The sequence below is a fragment of the Theobroma cacao genome, chromosome 9 (genome assembly GCF_053813885.1).
Source record: "Theobroma cacao isolate CCN51 chromosome 9, ASM5381388v1, whole genome shotgun sequence".
Lineage (NCBI taxonomy): Eukaryota > Viridiplantae > Streptophyta > Magnoliopsida > Malvales > Malvaceae > Theobroma > Theobroma cacao.
This window is the reverse complement of record NC_142647.1, coordinates 32,972,914-32,987,111: the sequence shown is the minus strand read 5'-3', so window position 1 is coordinate 32,987,111 and position 14,198 is coordinate 32,972,914. Positions and strand designations below refer to the sequence as shown.

Sequence of the window (14,198 nt, the reverse complement as noted above, 5' to 3'; positions counted from 1 at the left end):
TAGGGATATAGTGTTTTGGTTAAAATAGATATTTTTATAGGTTGAGTCGGGAGACCCTTATAAATAATTTGGGACTCTAGGTTAGCAATTCAACCCATTGAAATAAGTTAAGGAAGAGAGGTAAGATTTAGATGAAGTGTGAGGGATATTGTAATCTTAGGCCTGTTTGATTTTATATTTTCTAAAGTTATTATTATTTTGATTTTTCTTGTTGGTTTTAATTTTAGTTTTAATTAATTATTTAATTTTGATTATTTGGATAAGATTAAATTGTTCTAATTTTAGTACTTAGTAAAGTTTTAGATCAATGCCCTGTGGGATCGATACCCTGCTTGCTAATATACTATCTATTTGGTACATATACTTGCGTAGTAGGATTTTAACTGACAAGTTTTTGGCGCCGTTGTCTGGGAGTTGTTTCTAGAATTTTTACTAATACTAATGCCAAGCAATTTGGTCTTACTTCAATTTTTTTTTTGTTTTAATTTTAGGTTTTGTTTATCTTGCAGATATCTTTGGTCATTGTATGCAAAGAAGAGACAACTTGAATCTTGTTCATTTTGATCCTGAGATAGAAAGAACTTTTAGAAGACATCGAAGGGAGTTGCAGCTTTAAATCAGACAATGGCTGAGGATAACATTAATAATGGTAATAATTCCATTAATGTGGTTCCCGAAGCAAATAGAGCATTGCAAGATTATGCAGTTCCTCTATTGCAAGGTTTGCACCAAAGCATTAGGAGACTGTCCATCAATGCGAATAATTTTGAAATTAAACTAGCCTATATTCAAATGATTCAGTCTTCAGTCCAGTTTGGTGGGTTACCTTATGATGATCCTAATGCCTATTTAGTAAATTTTTTGGAGATTTGCGATACTTTTAAATACAATGGAGTAACTGAGTATGCTATTAGATTGAGACTGTTTCCAGTCTCTCTAAGGGATAAAGCAAAAAGCTGGCTTAATTCACTGCCTAATGGGTCTATCACTACATGGGAGGAATTGGCTCAAAAGTTTCTCGCAAAGTTCTTTCCACCTGCAAAGACTGCAAAATTGAGAAACGATATCACATCATTCACACAATTTGATGGTGAGTCCTTGTATGAAGCCTGGGAGAGGTTTAAAGAACTACTGCGAAGATGTCCACATCATGGGCTTCCTAATTGGCTGCAAGTTCAAACACTCTACATTGGGCTGATTGGGTCAATTAAAACCACAATTGATGCTGCTGCTGGTAGGGCATTGATGAGTAAGAATGCGGCAGATGCTTATAATTTGTTGGAAGAGATGGCTTCAAATAATTATCAATGGCCTTCAGAAAGGTCGGGTTTGAGAAAAGCTATTAGAGCCTATGAAATTGATGCAATGAGCAACTTAGCCGCGCAAGTGGCTGCACTGTCCAAGAAGATTGACATAATGGGAGTTCATGAAGTTCAAAATTCAATTTGTGAGATGTGTGGATGGCCATTCGAATGATCAATGTCCATACAATTCTGAATCAATCCAGTTTGTGGGGAACTTTAACAGATAGCAGAACAACCCATATTCCAATACTTATAATCCTAGTTGGAGAAACCATCCCAATTTTTCATGGAATAACAATGCAGGGCCTTCAAATCCAAAACCCAACATGCCTCCGGGATTTCAACAACAAGTTAGACCACTAGTTCCTAAAAAGAAGACCCAAGTGGAATAACTTCTCTTGCAGTATATATGCAAGAATGATGCGATAATTCAAAGCTTTGGAGCATCCTTGAGAAATCTTGAAACCCAAATGGGATAGCTTGCAAATTCCATCAACAATAGACCTCAAGGTTCTCTACCTAGTGACACACAAATCAATCCTAAAGGTAAGGAACAATGCCAAGCAATCACTTTAAGGAGTGGAAAGGAGATTGAAGGGGTGCATGAAAAAGCAGATGAACCTGAGAATGAAGTTGTTGATAGGGAAGGAATGTGTGAAAAAGATAGTGAAGTTGAAAAGAAAGATGATGTCAAGGCTGAAAATCATGGAACTTCTCAAGTCATCTATCCTCCACCACCTTTTCCCCAAAGACTAGAAAAGCAAAAGCTTGAAAAGCAATTTCAGAAGTTCATTGATGTCTTCAAGAAATTACACATAAATATTCCTTTTGCTGAAGCTTTAGAACAAATGCCCAGTTATGTCAAGTTCTTGAAGGACATCCTCTCCAAAAAGAGAAAGCTAAGTGAGTTTGAAACTGTCTCCCTTACAAAAGAGTGTAGTGCAATTCTCCAAAACAAGCTGCCACCAAAACTCAAAGATCCAGGTAGTTTCACAATCCCTTACACTATTGGTAATTTATTTTTTGCAAAAGCTTTGAGTGATTTAGGTGCAAGTATCAATTTAATGCCTTGGTCAATTTTTGAGAAACTTGGTTTGGGTGAATGCAAACCCACTTCTGTAACTTTGCAATTAGCTGATCGTTCTTATGTGCACCCAAGGGGAATTATTGAAGATGTTCTTGTCAAGGTAGATAAATTTATTTTTCCAATTGATTTTATAATTCTTGACATGGAAGAAGATAGGCAAATTCCAATCATTCTTGGGAGGCGATATTAGCAACTGCTAGAGCTTTGATTAATGTTGAAAAAGGTGAGCTCACTTTGAGAGTTCAAGACCAACAGGTAACATTTAATATTTTCAAAGCTTTAAAATTGCCTGTGACATCTGAAGACTGTTTTTCTGTGAGTGTAGTGAATAATTTGACACATGATGTTTTCTTAGAAGAAAATCCCAATGATCCTCTTGAAGCATGTTTAGTTGCTAACTCTGATAGGGATGATGATGAGTTTATTGAATATTCAAATTTGCTGAATGCTCACTCCAGATTTAGAACTAATCATCAATTTGAGTCTTTAGATATTTCAGCTTCTTTGGTGCCAAATTCTAAGCCTTCCATTAAGGAGCCACCTACTTTGGAACTCAAACCTCTACCAGCACACTTAAGGTATGCTTTTCTTGGAAAATCTTCCCCTCTTTCAGTTATTATTTTTGATGCTCTTACTAGCTTGCAAGAGGAGAAGTTATTGAAAACACTTAGAGAATTCAAGAAAGCAATAGGGTGGACCATAGTTGGTATTAAGGGAATTAGCCCTTCTATTTGCTTGCATAAAATTCTTCTTGAGGAAGATCACAAAGCCACAATTGAACAACAAAAAAGATTGAATCCCATCATGAAGGAAATAATCAAGAAGGAAATCATCAAGTGATTGGATGCCGAAATAATTTACCCTATCTCTAATAGCTCATGGGTAAGTCCAGTTCAATGTGTTCCTAAGAAAGGAGGAATGGTTGTGGTGGCCAATGACAATAATGAGCTCATTCCAACAAGAACGTTGACTGGATGGAGAGTGTGCATGGACTACCGCAAGCTCAACAAAGCTATAAGGAAAGATCACTTCCTCTTTCCATTCATTGATCAAATGTTAGATCGGTTGGCTGGTAAGGAATATTATTGTTTTCTAGATGGTTATTTTGGCTATAACCAAATTGCTATTACTCCTGAAGATCAGGAAAAGACAACATTTACATGTCTTTATGGCACCTTTGCTTTTAGAAGAATGCCATTTGGATTATGTAATGCACCTGCCACCTTTCAACGATGCATGATGGCCATATTCATCGACATGGTGGTAAAATGCTTGGAGGTATTTATGGATGATTTCTCAGTTTTTGGAAATAATTTTGATGATTGTCTTTTAAATCTTGCTAAGGTACTCAAGAGGTGCGAAGAGACAAATTTAGTGCTCAATTGGGAGAAATGTCACTTCATGGTGCGAGAAGGTATTGTTCTTGGGCACAAGATCTCTAGTAATGGCATTGAGGTAGATAAAGCAAAAATTTAAGCAATTGAGAAATTACCACCTCGAATAAATGTCAAAGGTATTAGAAGTTTTCATGGTCATGCTGGTTTTTATAGAAGATTTACTAAGGACTTTTCAAAAATTTCTAAACCACTTTTCAATTTATTGGAGAAAGATGTGCCATTTAAGTTTGATAATTAATGTCTTGTTGCTTTTGATGAATCAAAGAAAAGATTAATATCTGCACCTATCATAATTAGTCCCGATTGGACTCTTCATTCTAAGCTAATGTGTGATGCGAGTGATTATGCGGTGGGAGCTGTTTTGGGACAAAGGAAAGATAAAATCTTCCATTCCATCTATTATGCTAACAAGACTTTGAATGAGGCTCCGAAAATTTATACCATGATAGAAAAGGAGCTTTCGGTTGTGGTTTTTGCTTTTGACAAATTTCGGTCCTATCTTGTGGGGATAAAGGTGATAGTGTACACTGATCACTCAGCTATCAAGTATTTGATTGCCAAGAAGGATGCTAAGCCAAGATTGATAAGGTGGATGCTCTTACTTCAAGAATTTGATCTTGAGATTCGTGATAGAAAAGGAACAGAAAATCAAGTTGCAGACCACCTCTCAAGATTAGAAATTGAAGCTCAAGGTAAGGATTCGACCTTAATCAAAGAGACGTTTCTTGATGAACAAATCCTTCAAGTTGGTAAGAAATCACTTCCTTGGTATGCTGATTTTGTAAACTATTTGGTAAGCAATATTATTCCCCCTGATTTAAATTTTCATCAGAAAAAGAAATTTTTGCATGATGTTAAATTTTATTTTTGGGATGAGCCTTACTTGTTCAAACAGTGTAAACACCAAATGTTCAGAAAATGCATCTTGGAGGAAAAGATTCAAAGTGTGCTTCACCATTGCCAGTCTTCAGATTATGGAGGACACTTTAGAGGAACAAGGACTGCTGCCAAAGTCCTCCAATCAGGTTTGTATTGGCCTACATTATTTAAGGATGCTCATAATTTTGTCTTCCATTGGGACAGGTGCAAACGGGTGGGGAATATCTCAAGGTGACATGAGATTCCTCTAAACAACATCATGGAGATAGAAATTTTTGATGTATGGGGTATCGACTCCATGGGTCCGTTCATATCCTCATATAACAACAAATACATTTTGCTTGTTGTGGATTATGTTTCCAAGTGGGTTGAAGCGGCAACCTTTCCTCATAATGATTTGAAGGTGGTAATGAATTTCATCAAGAAGAATATTTTCACTCGATTCGGAGTGAGGGGAGTATTCTTGTCCCTTGTCTTTTATTTTTGTTATCACATTGAGGGCAATGCCCATTTCTAGTTTGGGGGAGTAGTTTAGACTTTTGTTAGTTCATTTTTTGTTGCTTGCTTTTATTTGCATGTTTTGTTGTGTTTTCGAAAAAAAATAAAAATAAAATAATAATATTTTGAGATAGTTGTACCTCATTCATGATTGTTCCAATCCTAGGATGATATTTTAATTATTTTTTTATTCTTAGCTTTTGGGAAGCATATAGTTATGATTTATTTTTATGTGATATTTTTGTGTTAACTTTATTTTAGAATTTGACTTCCAAAAATTTTAGCACTGCACTCTTTTACTTAGAATCTTTTGTGTGATTTAGAGAAAGTTTATGTTGAATAAGAAAGTATAGTGAAGTCAAGAATACTATAAATTGTTTGATTCTCTTTCGAGGCGAAATCTTAGATAACACTTAGGATAGGAAGTGATTTAGGCCATATTTGGACCGTTTGAGCCTTTTTGAGCCTACCTTGTTATATTTATCCTTAGTCACCCTTTTTGAGCCTAATTTACCTTTTCTTTGTAATTACACAGTTATATTAGCCTTGGCCTATTTATTTAATTCCAGTAATTTGAACCTTTCACCCTCTAAGTATGATAATCTTTCTAAAGAATGGTTTGAGCTTAAAGATAAATTGAGGGAGAGAGCCAAAAAAAAAATGATGGTTGTTAGCAAAATTACCCCTAGTTTATAATTGTCAAAAATAAGTTTAGGGGTTGAAAAAAAAAAGAAAGAATAAAAGAAAAGAATAAAATATGTGGTACAAAGGAAAGTGTACTTCAAGTTTTGGAGTGCTTAACAAAAAAAAAATTTTGAGCTCTTTATATGATCTAGATTGATTAAGTGCTTAGGGTGAAGTTGAGCTTAAATATATAATTTATCATACCTTGACCCTAGCCTTACATTACAAGCTTGATAAAGACCTATTGATCCTTGAATAAGTGTTCACCTACATTAGTGGAGAGAGAGATGAACAACAAACTTATGGGATCTTAGTACTAATCTATGCTTAGATTTGACATAAATTGATTGGAATTGCATGATATTCTTTGTAAGAGAGGATTCACACACACAAGGAAGTCCATTCGAAAAAATAAGTTTTCACTTGAATTGATGCATGAATTTAAGGATTAGATGTTTGTTACCTTAAGTTGGAATTGGAGTTAATTTTTGAGGAAAAATTGGGAAATCATGATTTGGTATTTCTATCTCTTGTTCAAGCAATTTTTTTTTATGTTAAGTTTTCTTTTGTGATTTTCTTTTGCTCGATGACTAGCAAAATCTTAAGTTTGGGGGTGTGATAATTCTATTTTATAGAATTATTTTATTTCAATTTTGTTATTAAATATTAGCTAAGTCCTCAATTTTTAATTATTATTTTATTTATTTTTAGTAGTTTTTATAATGAGGGTATTTTAAGTTAGTTATTTTAATTTTTGTTAATTTGGTTATTATTTATTAGTTTTTATATTTCTTTTGTAGGATTAAAAGTGATTGGGCTTAATTTTGGAAAGTAAGGTGTTGACAGACCCAAAATCTACTTCCATATACTTTAGTATTTTGGCTATATCTCGAGATGCAGAACTCCAAATGATGTGATTCTTAAACCAATGGAAAGCTAAGAGACAGAGCTACAACTTTAATGAGATTAATTTGCCCAGTTCTGTGCTTAAGATAGATTAAAGCTCGTCGGAAAATGGCTAGATGTACTGTGCCGGGAATGAAAATTTGTAAAGACTGATAATTGATATTTGGGCCTTTCATTAAACTTTTAAGCCCAATTAAACCCTAAGTCAGCTGAAGGAAGTTTAGGTTAAGTCTATTAGTATAAATAGGATATTTTTAACAACATTGGAAAAAAAAAAAAACCTTGGAGAGATTCAAGAAACTAGAAGTTGAGGCTGAAACTTGGAGATCAAGTCGGCAACAATTGTTTTGTGTTCTTCCTTCGCTTTTAATTTTCTTGTTACTTTCAATGGTTAAATTTGTTATAATGTTATTTGTTTTTGCAATTACGAGTGGCTAAATTTTTTTTTCTAGGATTCCAATTGAACTCATATGTAGTTTAAATTTTTAAATCTCTTTCTTACTTATTTTAGTGGTATTTGAATTGTTTATTCCAATTTGTTCTTACTGGTTTTAATTGCCTGATCACCAATTAAATTGATCTAGGAACCTAAACAAACTTGGGAAAGGGAGTTTAGAGTAGACTAAAATTGGGATAGTATATGATCAAATTAATTTATTTACGTAGAGGATAGGGATATACCTATAGGCTGTATGTAGCCAGATTAGAGCCTGAACTCAATAAGTTTGTTTTAATTTCAAATCACATAAGGATATAGTGTTTTGGTTAAAATAGATATTTTTATAGGTTGAGTCGAGAGACTCTTATAAATAATTTAGGACTCTAGATTAGCAATTCAACCCATTGAAAAAACTGCCCATCAGTCTGAGGGTGGAAAGCTATGCTAAATCCAACTTAGTGCCCAAAGCTTTCCTTAACTTTCCCCAGAACCTACTGGTGAACTATGTTCCTTTATCAGACACTATAGAAATGGGAATACCATGCAATTGAACTATCTCATCCACATAAACTCGAGCATATTGGGCAGCCCCATATGTAGTTTTAATTGGAAGAAAATGAGCTGACTTCATTAATCGGTCTACTATGATCGAAATCGAGTCGTAGCTCCCACTAGTTCGGGGCAAACCCATTACAAAATCCATTGTAACATGCTCCCACTTTCATTCAGGCATCGGTAATGGCTGTAGTAGCCCTGTAGGCCTTTGGTGCTCGGCCTTAACCTACTGACAAACTAGGCACTTGGAGACAAACTTAGCTACATCTTTCTTGAGTCCTTCCCACCAATATACCTCTCTCAAATCTTGATACATCTTTGTAGCCCCTAGATGTACCACATAGGCTGCCATGTGCGCCTTTTCCAATATTTTTCTCCTCAATCCATCACTATCGAGCACATAAAGTCTGGTTCCATACCTCAATACTCCATCTGAGCCTTTAGTAAACATCTTTCCTTTCCTTTCTAGATGGTCCTCTAAGGCCTTAGCTATGAACTCATCTTTACTTTGTGCTTCTTTAATTTGGTCCATTAAAATAGGCCTCAATCTAAAATGTGCTAGCAATGCATTTGCCTCCGAAACTTCCAAATGCACACCCATGTCTCCCAAGCTATGCATCTCCCTAATCAAGGATCTCCTACTTGTAGAGATATGTGCCAGGCTCCCCATCGATTTTTGACTCAAGGCATCTGCCACTACATTTGCCTTACTGGGGTGGTAAAGAATAACACAATCATAATCCTTTAGCAACTCCATCCACCTACGTTGCCGCAAGTTAAGATCCCCTTGCTGAAATATATACTTAAGAGTTTTGTAGTCCATATATATCTCGCAAGTCTGACCATACAAGTAATGTCTCTAAATCTTTAAGGCAAATATGATTTGTCAAGCCTGGCTCTACAATATGTTTTTTATGCCATTCTTACATAAGAATGCATGTTTGCCTACTTGGGTACCTTAGAAATCGTTAAAGGACGACAATGTACCAAATGGTACAATTAAGTTGAATTAAGTCTCGAACTAGTCCAAAGAGAGATTTTAAGATGAAATTGAGAATTTTAAAACCCCATAATGACTGAAAATGGTGATTCGGAGTTTGAGGACCAATTTGGAGTCAAATTGGAATTTTCATGATTTAAGGGCAAAATGGTCATTTTGCCACTTGAGGTTAAAATTGGAATGTTGGAAGAAGTTTTTGATCAAGATTGACTATTTAGAACATAATTTGAGTTTCAGAAGTCAACAATTTTAATTCCGGCATTTTTTCAAGCATAAAGGCAAAATAGTCATTTTGCCACCCTAAGGGTAAAATTGTAATTTTACACCACCCAACACTTGTCCAGAACATGGATTTTACCCAATATTATTATGGATAATTGAGAAAATTTAAGTGGTGGAGAGAGATTGCTTAATGGGTAAGTATGACATATGGACTAATGGAATGGTGACATGTGTCAAATTCTCATCCATTTATTATTTTCCTTATAAATTAGTACAAAATCAGCTCATTTCTCTTCATATGGCCAGCCAAAGGAAGAACAAAGGAAGAAAAGAAAGAACAAGAACCCTAGGGTGAAAATTCAAGAGAAAAATTGGTGGATTTCAAGTAATCAAGCAATCAAAACTAAAATTTCTTGATTTTGACTTGTGATCTACCTTTCCCATGCATTCTTTTGCATTTTCCATGGTTGAATCACATGATCTCATGATGGGTATCTTGCTGGCTGAACACTTAGATAGAGGTTTTGATGCTTGATTTGGCTAGATTTTAAGATATTTTAGTGTTTTTAGTTAGTTAGTGATGTGTAGCATGAAAAGCCAACAAGAAAAATTCATTTTCTTCCACCACCCATCATTGTCCGAATTCTCCATGTGGAATATTGATGATGATTTTGATTTTATTTCAAGTGATTTGGTTAGGAATTAGTGATTTATGGTGTGAGAATCAAGTGGGAAAAATCATAGTATTGATGCACCCACCATGGCCGAATTTTCCAAGAGAAAATGTGATGATGATTTTGCCATATTTCAAGTTATTTAATTTGTGTTTGATGATTTGGAGAATTGGAAGAAAAATGTAGTTAATTGGAGTTGAATTGGACATATTGGCCAATTAATCGAGTGATAGATCGAATTAGGCCAATACCGTTTTATTTAAGTATACAATTGAATTTGTGTAGAACACCATGTTTAGACGACAATCCAAATAATTTACATCCCATTTCATGCATTAGTATAGAGCCTGAATTGGTTTTATAACAATTTAGCACAAATGTAGTAAATGGCTTATTGTGCATTATGCCTAGGTGGTGAGCATTCTAGCAAAAGTAAAGAGATAGTACCCGAGGATCAAGAATCAGAGTACTTGAAATTCGACTCCTAAAATAGTGAGTAACCTTACTATCGTCTTAATTATCTAAAGTGGTTTTATTCGATTTTGTGATTTTATGGAAAATGAGTCTAAGTGGTAAATCTTTATGTTTTATAAGCAAAATGAGATTAAATGAAAATGATTTTATAAAATTGTCTTGAGATTGAATGATGGTTTTGAAAATAGAGTAATTGGAGACTGTTTTCATGTGTTGTAAATTCATGGTTTGAATCGAATGGCTTATGATAATATTTGCATGAATGGCTGAATTGGTAAATGAGCTGAAAATATATGAACTGTGTATTTAGCCTTGAGAGGCTGGATTGTGATATAATTGCCATGTCATGCAGTTGAGATTTTATTGAATTGGTGGGTTTAGCTTGCTGTAGTGGGCGGGTTCCATGGACCAGCCTATTAGAGGGGCACGGTAACCCTGTTATAGTCTTACCTCGTTCAGAGAGGCATGTAGAGTAACTCCCGAGGTACACTTTTAGAGTTCACTTCACGCCAAACCACCTCGTGAGGGTGAACTCAGCCAACGCCAAGGAACGGCTATGTTTTCAAAATAAAAAAATGTTTATGTGCATATGAAATTTTTAATAGCATTGGCGGACTCAGTTGGGATAGCCCCAGGCCAAGGTATCCCTGATAACTAAGTATGACAATGATTTTGACACGAGCCAAAGTTTTAAGAAATTCATAAGCCATGTTGATTACTCGATTTATATGAATTGATTTTATTTGGTTAAAATGAGTTAGAAGGTGAGAAATTACAATATGATGATCTATTTTAATCTGTCTCCATTTACTCAGCTTTAGATATTTTAGATGGTATTTGTTTACTCAATGAGATCATATAATCTCACCACCATCCTTTCCACCCATTTCAGGCTCAGAATAGACTGTAGATAGTGGATTTCATCGAGGCTACCATTAGATTTGCATCCTTCAAACTGTAGGTTCACAATCTTCCTTACTTTTGGTTATTCCGGGGCCCACTGGTTATTGTAAATTAAATTAAATACTCTGGCTTGCTGTATTATCGTATATATGAATTTATTTTGCTTTTACGCTGAAAAAAATTATTTACGCATAACTCTAAAAATATTGTTTTATAAGAAAATAGAATATTTTATTGAATATTTCTTTTATTTTTTTATTATATCCAAATAATAATAATTTCATTTTAAATGAAGGTTTTAGATGTTTAAACTTATTTTTGATTATGAATTATATGTTTTGTACTCGCATACCACATTTTTAGTGGATTTTGAGATTTTTTAGGAAAAATGACGAAAATGCCCCTGTGAGAAAAAAATTATTTTTTCATTGTTTTGATTTGAAAATAGTTTATAATCTCACAAAACATGATTTTAGTAACTAATACTCACAAGGGAAGCAAGAAAAACTGATATTAAGCCTTGCGAGGTTTCGATTGATATTCCGGGTAATGAATGTCTATTGGGACGTCGCGACGGTTGTCAAGTGCTAAATGGGAGTTCTGAGTCATGACAATTAGATTCGTTTCAGAGCTTTTGGTTTTAAAGATCAAAGCTTTTGGGTTTAAAGTTGTTTTAAAATTTACAGTGTCAATGTGGCCTTGAGTTAAGTTAGGTTAGGTGAGTCGAATGCATGCATTTGCATGTAGAAACCTACCTGCTCTGGTGATGCTTAAATGATTAAGTAATTATTACTTGATTGCATATAGGTTTTGAGGTGTGCTGGTTGCACACACCATGTCTAGGAGAGACAGTAGTCCCGATGCCTCTCATAGTATTAGCGAGGGATCATTAGATTGTACTGCTAGGAGCCGATAGCAACCTGAACCAAGTAGTCCAGAAAATGCTGATAGTAATAAGGAAAGCTTCAAGAGTAGTGAGAATTTTGACAGTGAGAGCAGCTCCGATACTCTGAAAATGGTAAAAGATTTCCTTTTGGAACAACCTAAAGAGTGCCATAGAGAATGGGCGAGGACGACAATTGCAAGGGGAGGCATTTGTCCTAGGAAGGGTGTGTCAGTTGTTCGACACTATCCTCCAAGCTGTGGGATGAATGTAAAGGAACAATAGGAAAAGAATAAGGAAAAAGTAACTGTTGCAAATAATCCCCGTAGGAAGGTGAACGTTGTACGACATTTTCCTCCCGATTGTGGAAGAAATGCTGCATTGGTGAGTTATAAGGAATGTAGGAGAATACAACAAGCTTGGATTGAGGAACAATGGAGAAAATCTTAGGAGGAAAACTAGAAAGAGGATCTTAAAAAGGACTTGGAGTAGAATCTTTCAATAACATCAGATTAAGATGATAATCCTAATGACATGTAATATTTTCGTAGGATTTTGTACTACATTAACTCTAGGTAAATGTAGAGTAAAGGAGATAATAGTTATTGTACAGAGAAGTTAAAAGTTTGGCTTTCAAAGTGTGTGACTAGAATGTATTATAAAGTAGTTGTTTAAGTGACTGGAGGTATATGGGAATCTTTTGGTAGGACAAAAGTGGATTAGCACTATGACTATTAAGGAAAGATATTTATCTTAGTGGCATGGTTGATCATCTTAAATAATTACTAAAGACTGATGTGGAAAGTCATTAATGATTCAAGCAATTACCAGATCTAGCAATGAATATATTTTGCAGTACTAAGAAATGGACACCGATTAACGTGATGAACTTTTGGGGTGATAACCCTAGATTTTGACGAGGTATAAAAGGTCATTTGAATTAATGATGTTTGTTGAGAATCATTACTTATCATACTATGTGAGTTTTTGATATGATTCCAAATGCAAAGCTAAATAAATAAAATTCTGGTTTATGCGACAAATTGTATAAGAGAAGATGATTCCTGAGCAAACACATTGAACTAGGGGACTATGTTATAATAAGCGGGTTCAGTGTGTTGTAATTGCACAGGATAATGGGAGACAGTGTGGTAAGACTAACAATCAATCATGGATATGTGAAATTGGGAATCTTAATTGTAGTTATAATTCGAAAGGATATGGAAGAAATCAAAGAGGCTCTAGATGACATTTTGAGCGATTAAGGTGATAAAGTCAAATATTGTAAACTCGAGGGTGAAGGAAGTATAAAATGATGCCATAACATTATAGGAAGATGATCTAATAAAATTATGGTCCATTAGAGATAAATGAAGGAACTTGAAAAAGATAAATTTTTTATTAATAAGGATTGTGAGTATAAATGTAGTGGAAGATGAACTAGTTTTGTGGCCTTTGTATTGGAAGATAATGAACTATTGGAGTTACAAGACAAGGAAGAAGATCAGAAATGGATAATGAAAATAGTGGGATACCATAAATAATAAGTAATTATGTGTATGATGATGTATATATTGTGAATTCATTACACCATATGGGAAAGATGTCCTAAGGTGGGACTTGAAATATGTGGATTTTTGGATATGCTCTAGGAGGGAACTTCTGCATCCTAAATTCTAGATATCTTGATCTTATAACTACAAGGACGAGATGTAATAATTAAGTGAATTATCCACTTTATAAAGGTAATTGGTTAAGAACCCTTTATGGCTAGAAAGCACGAGCAAATTGAGAGTGGCATGAAGATGAAACTCACGAGTTGAAGAATGGTCATTGGTTTTGATGATAAGCTTTGTTGTTTGGAGTCTTAAGTGTATTGGGGAGGTATTAAGATAAAGATAATGAGTGAAATTGCAAAGTTCTTTATTGCCTTATATATTGGCATGTAAGAGAAGGAAAAGTTAGAGAGTTTTTGAGATGGCTACATAAAATAAATTAACATGTGGAGTGTTAAGATAAATAATATGTTGACTGAAGTCAAATCTTAAGAAATAAAGAAGACAAGAGATTAAGCCTTGTTAAAGACTAAAGAGAAAGCGAGTGAAAAGTTAGATGAATGTATGAGATATTGATAAGAGATGTCAATACCAAGTGATGAAAGTTTAAATAAAGATTTCAATAATGATATAACAAATGAGTTTATATAGAATATTGTTATGAGAATATATTGATCTTGTCTTGACCTTGTTCAAAGGAAAGGATTAGTAACAACACAAGTAAACTAGGTGACATG

At 34.4% G+C, this 14,198-nt stretch overlaps 1 non-coding gene and 1 pseudogene across 1 annotated transcript; one reads left to right on the top strand and one right to left on the bottom strand.

Moving 5' to 3' along the window:
- Positions 1-1,050: 1,050 nt before the first annotated feature.
- Positions 1,051-1,157, bottom strand: LOC148760865 (small nucleolar RNA R71). Its single transcript, XR_016028739.1, has one exon. It is a non-coding gene; the product is annotated as a small nucleolar RNA R71 (small nucleolar RNA).
- Positions 1,158-1,365: 208 nt separating this feature from the next.
- On the top strand, positions 1,366-5,184 carry LOC148760864 (uncharacterized; annotated as a pseudogene).
- The last annotated feature ends 9,014 nt before the right edge of the window (positions 5,185-14,198 follow it).